A 19,209-nucleotide genomic window follows, 5' to 3' on the forward strand; every position below is an offset into this window, starting at 1 on the left:
AATGAAGTCACCAGCTGAGACGCCCGAACATCAATGAAATCACCTGCTGAGACGCCCAAACATCAATGAAATCACCAGCTGAGACGCCCGAACATCAATGAAATCACCTGCTGAGACCCCCGAACATCAATGAATTCACCAGCTGAGACGCCCGAACATCAATGAATTCACTAGCTGAGACGCCCGAACATCAATGAAATCACCAGCTGAGACGCCCGAACATCAATGAAGTCACCTGCTGAGATGCACGAACATCAATGAAATCACCAGCTGAGACGCCCGAACATCAGTGAAGTCACCAGCTGAGACGCCCTAACCTCAGTGCAATCACCTGCCGAGACACCCGAACATCAATGAAGTCACCAGCTGAGACGCCCTAACCTCAATGAAATCACCTGCCGAGACACCCGAACATCAATGAAGTCACCAGCTGAGACGCCCGAACATCAATGAAATCACCTGCTGAGACACCCGAACATCAATGAAATCACCTGCTGAGACGCCCGAACCTCAATGAAATCACCAGCTGAGACGCCCGAACCTCAATGAAATCACTTGCTGAGACGCCTGAACCTCAATGAAATCACCAGCTGAGACGCCCGAACCTCAATGAAATCACCTGCTGAGACACCCGAACATCAATGAAATCACCAGCTGAGACACCCGAACATCAGTGAAGTCACCAGCTGAGACACCCTAACCTCAATGAAATCACGTGCCGCGACACCCGAACATCAATGAAGTCACCAGCTGAGACACCCAAACATCAATGAAGTCACCAGCTGAGACGCCCGAACATCAATGAAATCACCTGCTGAGACGCCCAAACATCAATGAAATCACCTGCTGAGACGCCCGAACCTCAATGAAATCACCAGCTGAGACGCCCGAACCTCAATGAAATCACCTGCTGAGATGCCCGAACATCAATGAAATCACCAGCTGAGACGCCCGAACATCAGTGAATTCACCTGCTGAGATGCACGAACATCAATGAAATCACCAGCTGAGACGCCTCGAACCTCAATGAAATCACCAGCTGAGACGCCCGAACCTCAATGAATTCACCTGCTGAGATGCACGAACATCAATGAAATCACCAGCTGAGACGCCCGAACATCAGTGAAGTCACCAGCTGAGACGCCCTAACCTCAGTGCAATCACCTGCCGAGACACCCGAACATCAATGAAGTCACCAGCTGAGACGCCCTAACCTCAATGAAATCACCTGCCGAGACACCCGAACATCAATGAAGTCACCAGCTGAGACGCCCGAACATCAATGAAATCACCTGCTGAGACACCCGAACATCAATGAAATCACCTGCTGAGACGCCCGAACATCAATGAAATCACCAGCTGAGACACCCGAACACCAGTGAAGTCACCAGCTGAGACACCCTAACCTCAATGAAATCACCTGCCGAGACACCCGAACATCAATGAAATCACCTGCCGAGACACCCGAACATCAATGAATTCACCAGCTGAGACACCCGAACATCAATGAAATCACCTGCTGAGACACTCGCACCTCAATGAAATCACCTGCTGAGACACCCGAACATCAATGAATTCACCAGCTGAGACACCCGAACATCAATGAATTCACCAGCTGAGACACCCGAACATCAATGAAATCACCTGCTGAGGTGATTTTTAGAAAGAGAAACCTGCAGTGTCTTGGTCCTTCATGGCACATGATTGTCCACCCCTGACATAGACAGACAAACACCTTGACACCTCCTGTCAATTTAAAGTGTCCAGTTCACATAACCTGCAGGTCTTTGGAAGTGGGAGGAAGCCAGAGCACCCGGAGTGAACACACACAAACACATGGAGAACTTGCAAACTCCACACGGAAAGGACCAGATAGGAAGTGATGCCACGATCGTGCTGTTTTGAGGCAACCGTGCTAACCACTGAGCCACCATGCTGCCTGCATTGTTTACATGACCCTCTAAATCCCTCCCTCTTAATTAGATGGACTATTTAAGATGTCATTTAATTTCCCAACTCCCCCTTTCCCTGTCAGTGCTGCCTGCTTATTGCTGCTGGTCCGCCCAGTCTCCACCCCAGCATCCACTTTTGGGTTCCAATTTATGGGGAGAAAAAAATTGTGTGTCTAATCATCACTCCCTCATATCGCAACCAAGTCCTGGAGAGGAGTGACGATGGTCGGATCCTGTCCACCAAACTCAAAACTATATGCTTCTGAGCTGGCTGACTGAAATGCTGTCACAGCAGGGGTATTCCACTCTACTTTCAATAAGCTCTTGAAAACCTAGCTTTTTAGAGAGTCAACAGGAAAAAAATTGATTAATAAATGCTGGCATTGACTGCAGCTCAATCACTGAAGTGGGTTGGTAATGGCCATTTCTGGCCTAGTGGGGATTCTGTTCTATTGCAGGGGAAAAAGTGATTTCTCACGGTTTTGACGACACTGTGCAATCCATGCCACTGATGAATGACAAATCTGCACTGCCTCTTAGATTTATGACACCACAACCTTTTGCATATTTAAGTGGACAGACAAATCTGGTAAAATTGCTGCTTATGAGAACTGAAACAAATTCTCTGCCTCTAGCAGAATCAAAAGAATACCATAGTGCCATACTGAATTGCAGCTTCTTTTATTCTATTTAAATTTTTGGTATAATTTCTTTGCTTTGTGTTGAATCGCATCATATCCCATTGTGAGGAATTGAATCGCCATCAAATACATATCAAATCAGATTGAATGGGTAACAGGTGTGAATTGTATCGCATCATATCATTAGTATCGTCATGTATCGCTATATGTATCGTATCGTTGGTAGTGCATCGAGATGCGTATGGATTCGTTGTCTGTGATTAGATTCACGTGTCTAGTCTGTACCCATCTACTTAAGTGCTCTTATAAAGGTTTATCCTCCTTGGACGCACCACCATCCCTGCACACAAGGCAATCCAGATTATTCTTATTTCTGGTCCCACAATAGTGGAACAAGATGCCAAATGAAGCAAACTCATTAGTTCATACAACTCAAGGTGTATGGAACATGCTTCATTCATATAATAACCACATATCTCCTGCTAAAACACACTGTTTACACTCATTCATTTTCTACACCCATTTATTCCAATTAAGTTCCATACAGGAGCTTGAGTATATTCCAGCAGTGATGTGCGAAAAACGGGGTACAGTCTATCATAAGACCACCTATACGTAGACCAGGGGTGGCCAATGAGCCCCAAGACACTGCAGGCTTTCCTTGCAGTCAATCCCGTCAGCAGGTGGGTTTGCTGATGAGCTTCTCCCCTGAACATAACAACCCGAACATCAATGAAATCACCTGCTGAGACGCCCGAACATCAATGAAATCACCAGCTGAGATGCCCAAACATCAATGAAATCACGAGCTGAGACGCCCGAACATCAGTGAAGTCACCAGCTGAGACGCCCGAACATCAGTGAAGTCACCAGCTGAGACACCCGAACATCAATGAAATCACCAGCTGAGACACCCGAACATCAGTGAAGTCACCAGCTGAGACACCCTAACCTCAATGAAATCACCTGCTGAGACACCCGAACATCAATGAAGTCAGCAGCTGAGACGCCCTAACCTCAATGAAATCACCTGCCGAGACACCCGAACATCAATGAAGTCACCAGCTGAGACGCCCGAACATCAATGAAATCACCTGCTGAGACACCCGAACATCAATGAAGTCACCAGCCGAGACGCCCGAACATCAATGAAATCACCTGCCGAGACACCCGAACATCAATGAATTCACCAGCTGAGACACCCGAACATCAATGAAATCACCTGCTGAGACACTTGCACCTCAAGGAAATCACCTGCTGAGACACCCGAACATCAATGAATTCACCAGCTGAGACACCCGAACATCAATGAAATCACCTGCTGAGGTGATTTTTAGAAAGAGAAACCTGCAGTGTCTTGGTCCTTCATGGCACATGATTGTCCACGCCTGACATAGACAGACAAACACCTTGACACCTCCTGTCAATTTAAAGTGTCCAGTTCACATAACCTGCAGGTCTTTGGAAGTGGGAGGAAACCAGAGCACCCGGAGTGAACACACACAAACACACGGAGAACTTGCAAACTCCACACGGAAAGGACCAGATAGGAAGTGATGCCACGATCGTGCTATTTTGAGGCAACCATGCTCACCACTGAGCCACCATGCTGCCTGCATTGTTTACATGACCCTCTAAATCCCTCCCTCTTAATTAGATGGACTATTTAAGATGTCATTTAATTTCCCAACTCCCCCTTTCCCTGTCAGTGCTGCCTGCTTATTGCTGCTGGTCCGCCCAGTCTCCACCCCAGCATCCACTTTTGGGTTCCAATTGATGGGGAGAAAAAAATTGTGTGTCTAATCATCACTCCCTCATATCGCAACCAAGTCCTGGAGAGGAGTGACGATGGTCGGATCCTGTCCACCAAACTCAAAACTATATGCTGCTGAGCTGGCTGACTGAAATGCTGTCACAGCAGGGGTATTCCACTCTACTTTCAATAAGCTCTTGAAAACCTAGCTTTTTAGAGAGTCAACAGGAAAAAAATTGATTAATAAATGCTGGCATTGACTGCAGCTCAATCACTGAAGTGGGTTGGTAATGGCCATTTCTGGCCTAGTGGGGATTCTGTTCTATTGCAGGGGAAAAAGTGATTTCTCACGGTTTTGACGACACTGTGCAATCCATGCCACTGATGAATGACAAATCTGCACTGCCTCTTAGATTTATGACACCACAACCTTTTGCATATTTAAGTGGACAGACAAACATACCTGAGTCGACTGTCCATAATTTCATTTCATTCTCAGGAACTAGGTTCTACAATCAACCGCCTTTCAAAACTACTTTGGTTCTCCGTTGGCAATCTTGAAAAGAATCTTGCAAGATAATCTTGCAAAAGTAACCTGTGGCTATCCACTTGTCCTGGTCGCAAGGCACCTATGTAGTGGATCATAGTCAGGAAAGTGGCATCTTTCTTTTTCACACATCTTTGACAGTTGAACGGTTTCTGTTTCCATCTTTGAAATCTATGAACCTCTTTTACAATGGGCAAAAATAGGAAAATAACAATGAAAACTTTATTATTATTTTTTTTTTACAGAACAACAAATAAAGTTTTTGTTCCCCCCACTTTGTGAAGTGTTCTGTACAATGTTCTTTACGTACTACAAACAAGAATCCACTCGTATGTAGTTTTAACACTCTAATCCAGGAGTATAGAATATATTAGAACTGCAGTTTTTTTTCAGTCATGTTTTAGTTTTTTTTTTTTTTTTTTTGGCAGCCCATTTATCTAGAATTTCCTTGAGTAGAGTGAATGTTTCAGTGTTGGTAACATTTTTACTTCTTTTCCTTTTTGCATTGTTTACACCTACTGAGGGCAAAGAGAGGTTTCACTGCCACACAGACTATGTGATGACAAACATTTAGGTTAATTGCGTGACAACTAGTTTGGACGAAATCTTTGTCCAGGACTTTCCTTTGTCAAAAACTGTCTTTTCGGGAACCTTAAAACAGCTCATACCAAATTTTAACCATTGGTCTAGTGAGTCTTGGACTATGACTTAGTCCAAGAATTTTTAATACCACCAGAAAAATCTAGGCCCTGGATGCTAACCAAACAATTAGATTAGATTAGATGAGATTACTGATCCCTTGGGAAGCCTCCCTCGGGGACACTGAGGTTCCAGCAGTATTATATAGCAGCACACAGGGTAAGAAGCACACAGAGTATCAAAAGTGACAGTTAAAAAAAGTTTGCAATATAAATTGGTAAATTTACAATTATGCCTCACATTCACCCCAATACAAAGCACTCACTACACACCGGGAGCAATAGGGTATTAAGAACCTTGCCCAAGGGCCCTTAGTGATTTTCCAGTCAGGCTGGGATTTGAACTGAGGATCTTCTGGTCTCAAGCCCGACACCTTAACTACTAGACCATCACCTCCCCTGGTGATATTCTCTGGTGATATATGGAATACCACATATACTGATCAATACTGGTTTACTGACTATGACTGTACTTCTCATTCCAGACCTCTGTCTTTCTGTTACTCCTCCTCCCCCTGAGTGAGGAGTTGTACAGTCTGATGGCCTGTAATACTGCCAACACCATCACTCAAATATCAGACTTTAACATTGAAACAAATTAAAACTTTTGGCACGTTTGTGTTTTTCTATTTGACTGGTGTGTCGGCTGTGAAGTCTCGTACCATCTGTCCATTACTTGAGTCATAAATTGGTCCTGGGTGCCTACATGGCCTCAAAATGTCATTTAATCTCCCAGAGCTGAATTCATCCAAATATGTGGCCTTATTACTTTCATGCCATCATCCCCTGTGTCTCTTTTGCACAAGTAAAAGCATCAGTGCTAAAGCAGAACTTAAGAGTTTTACCCTCCAATCATCAAGAGATATTCCAAATTTTGAACAAGCACATTCAAATAGCACTGGGCTTTAAAAAGCACTGGGTGAGACGGTTATTGTTTAGATCTGTCGCTGCTTCTGTCTGCATGTTGACGTGTCCTTGAGTAAGAAACTGAACCGCAAATTGCTTCTGCAATTACTGCAAATTCATCACTTACTGCAAGGGAATGACAATTTCAGGGACACAAAACAGACACACATTTCATCAAACTGATTTTAAGGAAAGACAAAGTATCACATTCAAGGATGACAAGAAAATTAGCCTCAGAATGAAGGAAACAGAAGCACACACACTGACAAATAAGTGAATAACGGTATGATTTCTCTATTTTGGTGCAATAACACACTGGTGTAATGTTTTAACAATGTTTAACAATGTTTTAACACTCTGCCATGAAAGGTCTCATCCACGTGAAATTAGATGTGTGCTGGTCAACAAACTCTTACATATGAAAGTTAGATGTCGGCATGCATGTGGGTATGTATGTCTACCTATGACTGGCTTGTTGCTTAGCAACAATAACATCGGCAACCTCCCCTCCCAACACACACAACTCTCCCACACACAAATAACCATGAACACACATTGCCCCCCATCCACCATATCCTTCCTTGCTTCCTCTGTGTATGAAGTGTCCACATACTTCCTACATAATCTAATTTTTAATGTGACTAACTTCTTTGTTGGATGCTACTGATGGCTGTGTTCAAGGACAAACTACTGCTTCCCAAAGCAGCCATTCACCTAATTAACAGAGCTGGATGGAGAATGTCCAAAATCCTATGGATTTGAGTGTAGATCAATGCAGAGTGGGAAACCTGAGCTGTCAGAAATGAAGGTAATCACAAATGTCTATGAAACTTGGGCATTAGGTATGATTAAAGAAAAGGACCAGATTCAATAAAGTGGAGCTGTTGGGAACATATACCAACGTATTGTCCCATCAAGTCCATAATGAGGTGAATCCAGGGCCATTGGGGACCTTAGTTGTGTTATTCATTTATTACAAGTCTCTCCAACTCAAAAGGGACAAAATCATGCTAGATAGTGTAGATACTGGGGCATGACTGACATCATCACCCAACGACTGAGATGTCTTGGGCATGTTATTCAGAAGTCAGGAATTGTCTCCCAAAGATGGAGTTGTAGTTTGAGCAGGGTCAGTGCAAACATGGGAAATGCTATCATGACTACATCAAGAAGGTTTCGCTCACCTGCATCATGGAAAAGAAGGACCTCGAAGAGATGCCCTTGGACTGAACAACCTGGGCCAAGACCATCACCCGTGGTGTCAAGCATTTTGAATCAGAAAGGAGCCATCAAAAAGTGTTGAGGGGGCAGAGACAACATCACCGCCAACCACAGCAGACCCAGCATTGTGACCCACCCTGGATCTGACCTCTTCAGCTATGAGACCATGCATCAACAATGAGAGGATGTTGTCGTCGACATGGCCCACCACAACCAAATAAAAGGATCCAGATTACTTTGATCTTGATTAGAGGATCAACTGTATGTAGATCAATTTTCAATCTTGACTGTCAAAGGCTGAATCTGCCTGCTCACATTGATTAATTAGCTTTTACGAAATCTTACCAGCAAAGAAATAATTAAACCAACAGATCCTTGACAGGGTGAATCAAAGGTTTGCCCCTTGAGGATTGTTATGCAAATACGAGGTCTGTCCATAAAGTATCGTACCTTTTTATTTTTTTTTAAACTATATGGATTTGATTCATATGTTTTCACGTCAGACAAGCTTGAACCCTTGTGCGCATGCATGAGTTTTTCCACGCCTGTCGGTTACGTCATTCGCCTGTGAGCACGCCTTGTGGAAGGAGTGGTCCTGCCCCGTCGTCGGATTTTCATTGTCTGGAAATGGCGGAATGATTTGGGTTTTTTTTCCATCAGAATTTTTTCAGAAGCTGTTAGAGACTGGCACTTGGAAACCATTCGAAAAATTTATCTGGCTTTCGGTGAAAATTTTACGGGCTTCACAGAGAATAAGGTCTATTAGTACAGCTTTAAGGACCCCTTTAAGGATGCTCAGCGTGCCGCGCTCCGAACTGCGACGACCTCGGCACAAGCCACCGGACCATTTCTAAGCTGATGGCTCTGTGGATACGAGACCGTCGTGTGCTCTTTCTCTGGTTATCACAAGAGCTGGACATCAGCCATTTTCCGGCAGATTTCACTTTTAACAAGAGATTTTGTTGTGGAAAACTGCGCGGAGGCTTCGTGCATCATGACCGATTCGCTTTGGAAGCGAGACAAAGGAACACCTCCATTTCGGCGTGTCAGAGGACAAGTTTGGACATGTCTATCTTGGCTTTCAGTACTTACCAGTCCAGTAAGTATCAGTGAAATTGTGGAGAGCTGGACATGTCCAACCTTGTCCTCTGACACGCCGAAACGGAGGTGTTCCTTTGTCTCGCTTCCAAAGCGAATCGGTCGTGATGCACGAAGCCTCCGCACGACTTTCCATGACAAAATCTCTTGTTAAAAGTGAAATCTGCCGGAAAATGGCTGATGTCCAGCTCTTGTGATAACCAGAGAAAGAGCACACGACGGTCTCGTATCCACAGAGCCATCAGCTTAGAAATGGTCCCGTGGCTTGTGCCGCGTCGTCACAGCTCGGAGCGCGGCGCGCTGAGCGTCCTTAAAGGGGTCCTTAAAGCTGTACTAATAGACCTTATTCTCTGTGAAGCCCGTAAAATTTTCACCGAAAGCCAGATAAATTTTTCGAATGGTTTCCAGGTGCCAGTCTCTAACAGCTTCTGAAAAAATTCTGATGGAAAAAAACCCCAAATCATTCCGCCATTTCCAGACAATGAAAATCAGACGACGGGGCGGGACCACTCCTTCCACAAGGCGTGCTCACAGGCGAATGACGTCACCGACAGGCGTGGAAAAACTCACGCATGCGCACAAGGGTTCAAGCTTGTAAGTAAGTAAGTAAGCTTTATTTATATAGCACTTTTCACAGACCAAGGTCACAAAGTGCTTCACACGATATAAATAGACAATAAAAACAACACATACAAATATAGAACAATAAAATAAATTGACACTAAAATGCCAGTTTAAAAAAATGTGTCTTTGGTTGATGTCTAAAAACATCCACAGAATCCAGTGAGCGAAGAGAACAGGGAAGCTCATTCCAGAGGCGAGGTGCCACAGCTTTAAAAGATCTGTCCCCTCGAGTTTTAAAACAAGTTCGGGGAACCATCAGCAGGTTCTGATTGGAAGACCTCAAACTCCTGCTGGAAATATAAGGCTGGATCAGGTCCTTAATGTATTCCGGTGCCTGCCCATGTAGAGCTCTAAAGGTCAGCACGAGGATTTTGTAATTTATCCTGTAAAAAACAGGGAGCCAATGTAAAGATTGAGGACAGGAGTAATATGCATTCTCCTGTGGGCGCGGGTAAGAAGTCGTGCAGCAGAATTCTGCACTACCTGCAGGCGGGCCAGCTCTTTCTTACTGAGGCATGTAAAGAGACTGTTACAATAATCAAGTCGTGAAGAAACAAATGCATGCACAATCATCTCTAGCTCATTAAAAGCCACCATTTTGCGTAATTTGGAAATGTTTCGAATTTGAAAAAAACAGTTCTTAACGAGCTGCCTGGTGTGATGTTCCAAAGATATCCCTCCATCCAAAATGACACCCAGGTTACGCAGGCTGCCTTTAACAGAGCTGCTCAGATTACCAAGGTGATTCTTAATGACAGACATAGCACTATCTGGAGCTACAATCAATGTCTCAGTCTTATTAGAATTCAACTGCAGGCTGTTTTCAGTAACCCATTCTGTAATTTTAGTGAGACAACTAATGAGAGAACAAATTTTCTGTGCTTCAGTTGTCTTAAAAGAACAGTACAGCTGCAAGTCATCGGCATACAAATGGTAGGACACATCACAGAACTGCTGGATCAGCTTACCAAGAGGAAGGATATACAGCAGGAACAAAATCGGACCCAGGACTGAGCCCTGCGGGACACCCCACAAAAGATCAGCAGATTCAGACATCACATTGTTCACAGAAACACTAAAAGTTCTACCAACCAAGTAAGAGCTAAACCACTCTAATACAGGACCTGACATGCCAACCGTATCCCGCAATCTATTAATCAAAATGCCATGGTCAACGGTATCGAATGCAGATGACAGATCCAATAAAACCAGCACAGAACATTTACCACTATCAGCGGCCATCATAATGTCACTAGCCACCTTCAACAGGGCAGTTTCAGTGGAATGAAACTCACTGTACCCGGACTGAAATGTGTCATAGATGTTGTTAGTCTGCAAAAATGATTTAAGTTGGACACAGACCACCTTTTCCAAGACTTTAGCCAAAAAGGGGGTCTTTGATATTGGCCTAAAGTTCTTCAGTTCCATAGAGTCCAATCCTGCTTTCTTTAGCCGTGGTTCCACAACAGCATGTTTAAAAGAACAAGGAAACACACCAGTCGACCACGACATATTGAAAATTTTAACAATACAAGGCCCAGTCAAAAACATTCATAAACAATCTAAAAGGAACTACATCCAAAATACCAGAGGTTGGTTTCATTATGTTGAAGACAGATAGAATGTCCTCAATTGTAACAAGCTTAAAAGAGGTCCAGCATTGAGTGGGAGGTCCCAAATACCGGGAATCACAACAAGAGGGCAATGAGAGTGGCAAACTATCTTTTATGACTCTGACTTTGTCAATGAAGAAATTAAGGAACTCATCACTACTTGTTTTAGGAAGAACAGGCGTTACAGCAGCAGCAGGTGACACAATAGAGCTGATTGTGTCAAAGAGCACTTTGGGATTTCTCTTATTTGAGGCAATCAGCCGATAAAAATAGCTTTCCCTGGCCTCCTCTAACATCTTATTCAAGGAGGATACTAGATCTCTTAAATGTAGCCTGTGGACCTCCAATTTTGTTGATTTCCATAAACGTTCAATCTGGCGACATAATCTCCTTTGATTCATAATCCAAGGACAGAATCGGCCACAGGAAACCTTATTAGCTTTAAGTGGTGCTATCTGATCCAAAATAATAGCACAATGGCTGTTAAAACAGTGCATAAAGCCATCAATTTCAGTAAATTCACTAAAAAGTAAAGGGTCAAATTTATCACAGAACTGCATAGCGACTGCATCTGTGATAATCGTCCTCTCCACCCTAGTAAGTACTGATCTAGGATCAGGTGGGGCCATCAGATCAAAGAAAACACAGCAATGGTCACTCAGAAAAACATCCTCCACACACACATTGGCAATATGCAAGCCCAATGCAAAAACTAAATCCAAGGTGTGACCTTTAGTGTGGGTGGGGCCTGACACGTACTGCTTAAAATTAAAAGCCTCAACCATTGATATAAGTTCCCTAGCTGGGCTGGAAGTGTCATCATCAATGTGTAAATTAAAATCACCAATAATCAAAACCTTTTCCAGACAAATTATAGATGTTAAAAAATCAGTAAAATCCTTAAGAAAAGTCCCAGCATGACCTGGAGGGCGATAAATCAAAATGCAATAAAATTTATTCGAGGAACCAACTTCCATCATAAGCGCCTCAAAAGAGGGGGCGTGTTCTGCGCTCGTGAGTCTGCATGTGTACCTGTCCCGGTACACCGCAGCCAGTCCTCCACCACGGCGACAGGGGCGGGGCTTCCCAACAGCCAAGCAACCCACAGGACAGAGCTCATTTAAATGAATGAACTCATTTTCCCTCTGCCACGTTTCTGTGAGGTAAAGAAAATCCAGGTTTTTCCTGACGAAAAGCTAATTAATAGAGAGCGCTTTATTTGCTATGGAGCGGGCATTCAGTAGTCCAATCCGACTCAGCGTTAACAAATCCGTCGAGCCGATGGGGCGCAGCGGGATTGCCTGCAGACATCTCCCACGATCACGTGACGCCCAGCTGTACCAGCAGGACCGACGTTGCTCCGTGGATGTACACACAGAGAGCCAAGATGAACCCGAAGTCCAGGCACATCCATCAGGAATCCAGAGACGTACAGGCCGAACCTCGTTATGCAGATGGGTGGTGGGATGTGTAAACAGGGCAGCACAGCCAGCCATATCCTGCAGGAGGAGGACCGGGCGCCGCCCATACTTTTCGCCTGACCCGAACCTGGACGCCTGCTCTGCAGCCTCTTCTTCTCCTCCTTTTAGGATTACCTGGACATCGCAACAACATCAGGTATTCCTGGGAGGAAGGAGGGCAGACGAACGGAGGAGGAAAAGTTTGTTTGTAGCGATCCCAGTCATTAAAGAGGCATTCCATTGACTCTTTAATTTTGAAAAGAGAGCTGCGGTCGTAAGTCCTTACAGCACAAACACAACCGCTGCCTGTCAAAGCGAATATAACAGCACACACGATCAGAACCAAAACAAAAATTTGACACGGCAACAGACGAGCAGCAGCCAAAACAAACACAGGCGCCATCTTGTCTTGCCAGCCAACTCTGGACACAAAAACACCAAGTGGTTTCTAAAGTTAGCTAACTTCACGTCAGACAAGCTAACTTGTCTGACGTGAAAACATATTATAGTTTAATAAAAAATAAAAAGGTACGATACTTTATGGACAGACCTAGTACATTCAAAACTCTGAAGATTATCTAATTTGACTGCTGCACTTGAAAATGTCCTGACGGAGACTTAAATGTGAGACACAGACTCACTCCCCTTTTCACCAATTAGGGCAGGAATAGTTTTCAAAAGTCCTTTTTGTAGCCAGTGTCCCTGAAATACGCACAAAGCAATGTCTAAGACCTTTTCTCAAACAGAGACTTTAATTGGTCCTGAGCCACAGTGAGACAGAGCGCTGACGTGACACTTTGTCTAATGGCGCAGTGTGTCCTGTTGAGTAGCGATGGACACATTAATGAGGAACACGGATCCTCCCCAAATACTCCAGCCAGCCAAAGAGGATCACAGCACTCAAGCTCCACTGGAATTGACTTTTGTCTTATTCACACTCATGAAGCTCCTTTGGACAGGTACACACACACACACACACACACACACACACACACACACACACACACACACACTGAGGTTCCTTATCACAGAAGCACTGCGACAGAAAAAGACTTCATTCATTTCAGGAAGACTGTTGATTTTTCACAGCAGGGAACTCAAACAGGCAAAAAAGAAAAACTGATTCAGACTAAACTAGTGTGGCATAATCCTGCACATCTTTAACTATAGAAACTCTGTTTTTTTATTTCCTTTTCCATGATGAATTAATATGTACATAACTTATAAGAAAAAAACAGCAGTGGTATCATTTTAAATGTGATTAATAGGAGAAAAATAGAAGAAGATGATGCAATGATTATCCAACCCAGTCTCATGAATTGTCGTGATTCTGCAGCACGAAATACACATTAATCTATTGGTTCGTCGTATTGTCATGAAAATTTTCGTCATGGCAGTACAAATTCATTCTCATTCATTCTGTGATGGCTGCACGTAATTAAAAGTGCAGTGGGGGTCAGGGTAGTTACACACTATATATATTTCTGTGTAGGCTCTCAGTTGTCCAGGTGGTTTCCACAGTAGAGAAGCAACCCAGTCCAGTCAAAGATTCTAGCTTCTATACCACTACATATATGAGGGCTGTCAATAAAGTAACGGTCCTTTTTATTTTTTTCAAAAACTATATGGATTTCATTCATATGTTTTTACGTCAGACATGCTTGAACCCTCGTGCGCATGCGTGAGTTTTTCCACGCCTGTCGGTGACGTCATTCGCCTGTGAGCACTCCTTGTGGGAGGAGTCGTCCAGCCCCTCGTCGGAATTCCTTTGTCTGAGAAGTTGCTGAGAGACTGGCGCGTTGTTTGATCAAACTGTTTTCTAAACCTGTGAGACACATCGAAGTGGACACGGTTCGAAAAATTAAGCTGGTTTTCAGTGAAAAGTTTAACGGCTGATGAGAGATTTTGAGGTGATTCTGTCGCTTTAAGGACTTCCCACGGTGCGAGACGTCGCTCAGCGCTCTCAGGCGCCGTCGTCAGCCTGTTTCAAGCTTAAAACCTCCACATTTCAGGCTCTATTGATCCAGGACGTCGTGAGAGAACAGAGAAGTTTCAGAAGAAGTCGGTTTCAGCATTTTATCCGGATATTCCACTGTTAAAGGAGATTTTTTTAATGAAAGACGTGCGGACGGATCCGCGCGTCGGGACGCAGCCGACGTGGTGCGGCGGCACAGGAAAAACACCTCCGTGTTGATAACCATTTGTAAAATCCAGGCGGCTTTTGATGGCTTTCAGTGGAGTGAGTATATGAGAAATTGTTTAACAGGCAGGACATGTTCCAACTTGTCCTTAAGGCTTTCAACAGAGGTGTTTTTCCTGTGGCGGAGCGTCGCGGCGGCTGCGTCCCGACGCGCGGACCCGTCCGCACGTCTTTCATTAAAAAAATCTCCTTTAACAGTGGAATATCCGGATAAAATGCTGAAACCGACTTCTTCTGAAACTTCTCTGTTCTCTCACGACGTCCTGGATCAATAGAGCCTGAAATGTGGAGGTTTTCAGCTTGAACAGGCTGACGACGGCGGCTGAGAGCGCTGAGCGACGTCTCGCACCGTGGGAAGTCCTTAAAGCGACAGAATCACCTCAAAATCTCTCATCAGCCGTTAAAATTTTCACTGAAAACCAGCTTAATTTTTCGAACCGTGTCCACTTCGATGTGTCTCACAGATTTAGAAAGAATTTTGATCAAACAAAGCGCCAGTCTCTCAGCAACTTCTCAGACAAAGGAATTCTGACGAGGGGCTGGACGACTCCTCCCACAAGGAGTGCTCACAGGCGAATGACGTCACCGACAGGCGTGGAAAAACTCACGCATGCGCACGAGGGTTCAAGCATGTCTGACGTAAAAACATATGAATGAAATCCATATAGTTCTTGAAAAAAATAAAAAGGACCGTTACTTTATTGACAGCCCTTGTATACCACTACATATACATACGAGGTCTATTAGAAAAGTATCCGACCTTATTATTTTTTCAAAAACCATATGGATTTGAATCACGTGTGATTACATCAGACATGCTTGAACCATCGTGGGCATGCGAGAGTTTTTTCACGCCTGTCGGTTACGTCATTCAGCTGTGGGCAGTCTTTGAGTGAGGAGTCGTCCACCCGCTCGTCGATTTTTTTCATTGTTTATGAATGGCTCAGAGACTGTTGCTTTGTTTGATAAAAAATTTTTCAAAACTGTAAGGCACAACTGAGTGGACACCATTCAATAAATTCAGCTGGTTTTCGGTAAAAATTTTAACGGCTGATGAGAGATTTTGGTCTGGTAGTGTCGCTTTAAGGACGGTCCACGGCGCCTGACGGCAATCTGCGCTTCGAGGCGGCAGCGTCTCCCGTTTCAAGTTGAAAACTTCCACATTTCAGGCTCTGTTGACGCAGTAAGTCGTCAGAGAACAGAGAACTTTCAGAAGAAGTCGGCATGAGGAGTTTATTCGGACATTCCATTGTTAACGGTCATTTTGTAATGAAAGAACGTGCGGGCAGAGTCGCATGTCGGGCTGGACCCAACCGCGGGGGGTCGCGGCAGGAAAAACACCTCTGTTGGAAATCTTAACGGGCAAGTTGGAACATGCCCAAGCTGTTAAACAATTTCTCAGTTACTCACTTGTTGAAAGCCATTAAAAGCCGCCTGAATTCTACAAATGGTTTTCAACACGGAGGTGTTTTTCTTGTCGCGGCGCACACAGATTTGCCGAGTCGTCACGGAAACGACTCGGCGAATTTGCGCGCACGTCTTTCATTAAAAAAATGTCCTTAAACAGTGGAATGTCCGCATAAATTCCTCATGCCGGCCTCTTCTGAATCTTCTCTGTTCTCTCACGATGTCCTGGGTGAATTAAGCCTTAAATTAGGATGTTTTCAGCTCTAAACAGGCCGACGACTGCGCCTGGAAGCGCTGCAGGACATCCCGCTCCGTGGGAAGTCCTTACACCGACAGAAACACCCCATAATCTCTCATCAGCCGTTAAACTTTTCACAGAAAACCAGCTTAATTTCTCGAATAGTGTCCACTCGGATATTCCTCACAGGTCCAGAAAAAATTTTGATAAAGCAACGCGCGCCGTCTCGAGCAGCGTGTGAAACAAAGGAATTCAGCCGAGAGGGCGGGACCACATCTCACTCAAGGCCTGCCCACAGGGAAATGACGTCACCGACACGCGTGAAAAAACTCACGCATGCGCACGAGGGTTCAAGCATGATTGGTGTAATCGCATGTCATTCAAATCCATATAGTTAAAAAAAAAAATAAAAGGGTCGGTTTATTATCTAAGAGACCTCGTATATATATATATATATATATATATATATATATATATATATATATATATATATATATATATATATATATGTATGTATGTATGTTCTCCACTCAGATTGCAATAGCCAATCACAGATTAGCCTTTCTGTCCATCATTTACCTGTACAGTGGTCCCTCGTTTATCGCGGGAGTTAAGCGAAATCCGCGAAGTAGTCAGCGCTATTTTTTGCAATTATTATAGATGTTTTAAGGCTGTAAAACCCCTCACTACACACTTTATAAATGTTTCTCAAACAGGCATTAACATTTTCTCACTTTTCTCTCCTGTATAAACACACTCTTTTTTCTTCTGGGTGAGAAGATTATAAACAGAAACACGCAGAACTCTCCCTTCGCTCACTGCCTTCGGGGGTACGGATGCAGGACCCGCAAAGAATCCAAGAATCTGCTGCGTTTACCGATCCCGCAGACTCAGTAAGCGCGTCGGAGGCAGTGAGAGCAATCGCGGTGATGCCGACCAGTGCCGCGACCGGCCCGCCTGATAAGGATGCAGAACACAATGCACTGTTAAAAAAAAAAAAAGCATGCAAAATTGCGCTGAAAAAATCCACGAAACTGCGATGCTGCGAAAGGTGAACCACGTTATAGCGAGAAACCACTGTATTTTGGCTTGCTTGGTGCCAGAAAGTTATGTTGGATGCAAAAGGATCCAAAAAGGCTAGGACCAAAAGTTATATTGGATCCGTTCCCACTGACCAATAGTGTTAGAGCTTACTGCCAACAGCTAGCCATTCAGAGCACGGCGTACGAAGGTCAGGAACTAGCTGACAGATGCTGGTTGAAAAAATGGCAACAAACATGTCAACAACAGCAGAAAATCGTCTGCCAGCGAGGTTTGCCGAGTTCACAGAGGAGGAACTGGTGGAAATATTGAACTCCAAGGATGCCAAAAACACTAAGAGGGTAGACAAGCACGCTACTGACATTTTCGAAGCATTCATATGCTGTTCACAACAAAATAAATTGATCTAATTTACTTGACTCTTTGTTGTTTGCTTAATTTGGGAGGGGGGTGGAGAACATAACAATTGATGGATGGTAAGTCGTCCAACATAAAGAAATATTGGATGAAGAAAAGTTATATTCTCTATGTTGGACTCGTTACCATCCATTATTTGTATAATATATATATATATATATATATATATATACACACACACACATACACGGGCAGCACAGTGGCTTAGTGGTTAGCACTGTTGCCTCACAGCGAGAAGGTTGTGGGTTCAATTCCCGTGGCCTTTCTGTGTGGAGTTTGCATGTTCACTCCGTGTTTGCGTGGGTTTCCTCCGGGTGCTCCGGTTTCCTCCCACATCCAAAGACATGCGGGTTAGGTGGATTGGAATCTTTAAAATTGTCCGTAGGTGTGTGTGTGGGTGTGTCTGTGTTTGTTTGTCTATTTGTGGCCCTGCGACAGACTAGCGTCCTGTCCTGGGTGTACCCCGCCTCGCGCTCTATGACTGCTGGGATAGGCTCCAGCCCCCCGCGACCCTCAATTGGACTGAGCATAGAAGATGGATGGATGGATGGATGGATATATACACACACCAAGTTTGGTCCAGCGACCTTTAGTTCACAAAATTCACCCTTCAAGGGAAGTTTCTTGGTAAAATTTAACCCACATATCCATATTTGGTAGAAATCATCCAAAGGACCTGGGAAGCGTAGACCTACAAACACACAGACATGACCATAGCCTTGAACTCATTTTGGCAACTGTGACTGCAAATCCAGAACCCACCTATAATGTGAAATTTCTGGTCCATCTATGGTATATATATAAATGTTTGGTACAAGTGAAGATTACAGTTTTTGGCGATTGCTTACACACCTTTTGTAAAATTTGGCTAACTGTGTCAAAACTGCACGCAAGCAAGACAAGACGCAACACTTGTTGTCCATGACGGGGAACAGTACAAGAAATGCACCACTTCTAGCCACATATCAGCAGAATCAGTGGTGGGCACAGTTCTGATAATCTGATAACCGCTAATTATCGAATATAATGTTTTCATTATCGGATGATCTTTTTAGATAACTTTAAAAACCATTATCGGACTAATTATCTTGCAATAAATTTTTGTCCAATAATTTTTAGACAGATAACGTGGTAAATAAAGCTGAACAGCTACAAATATTTATAAAACTTAAAATCAGTTGAGCACTTACCTGTTAAATGTTTCGTAGCTGATGTGTAGTTCTACCCTCTACAAAACAGAGAAGAGTTGTTTTAAGAAGAAACCGCTCTATCCTCTGCAGGCAAAGGAGAACTGGTCCCCCCCTGAAAAAATAAATAAATAAAAAAAATCTCATTTCTTATAACCCCTTATTGATACGCAGGCAATATCACCCAGAGGCATACATTTTTAACT

This window comes from Thalassophryne amazonica, chromosome 13 (assembly GCF_902500255.1).
Source record: "Thalassophryne amazonica chromosome 13, fThaAma1.1, whole genome shotgun sequence".
Taxonomy (NCBI): domain Eukaryota; kingdom Metazoa; phylum Chordata; class Actinopteri; order Batrachoidiformes; family Batrachoididae; genus Thalassophryne; species Thalassophryne amazonica.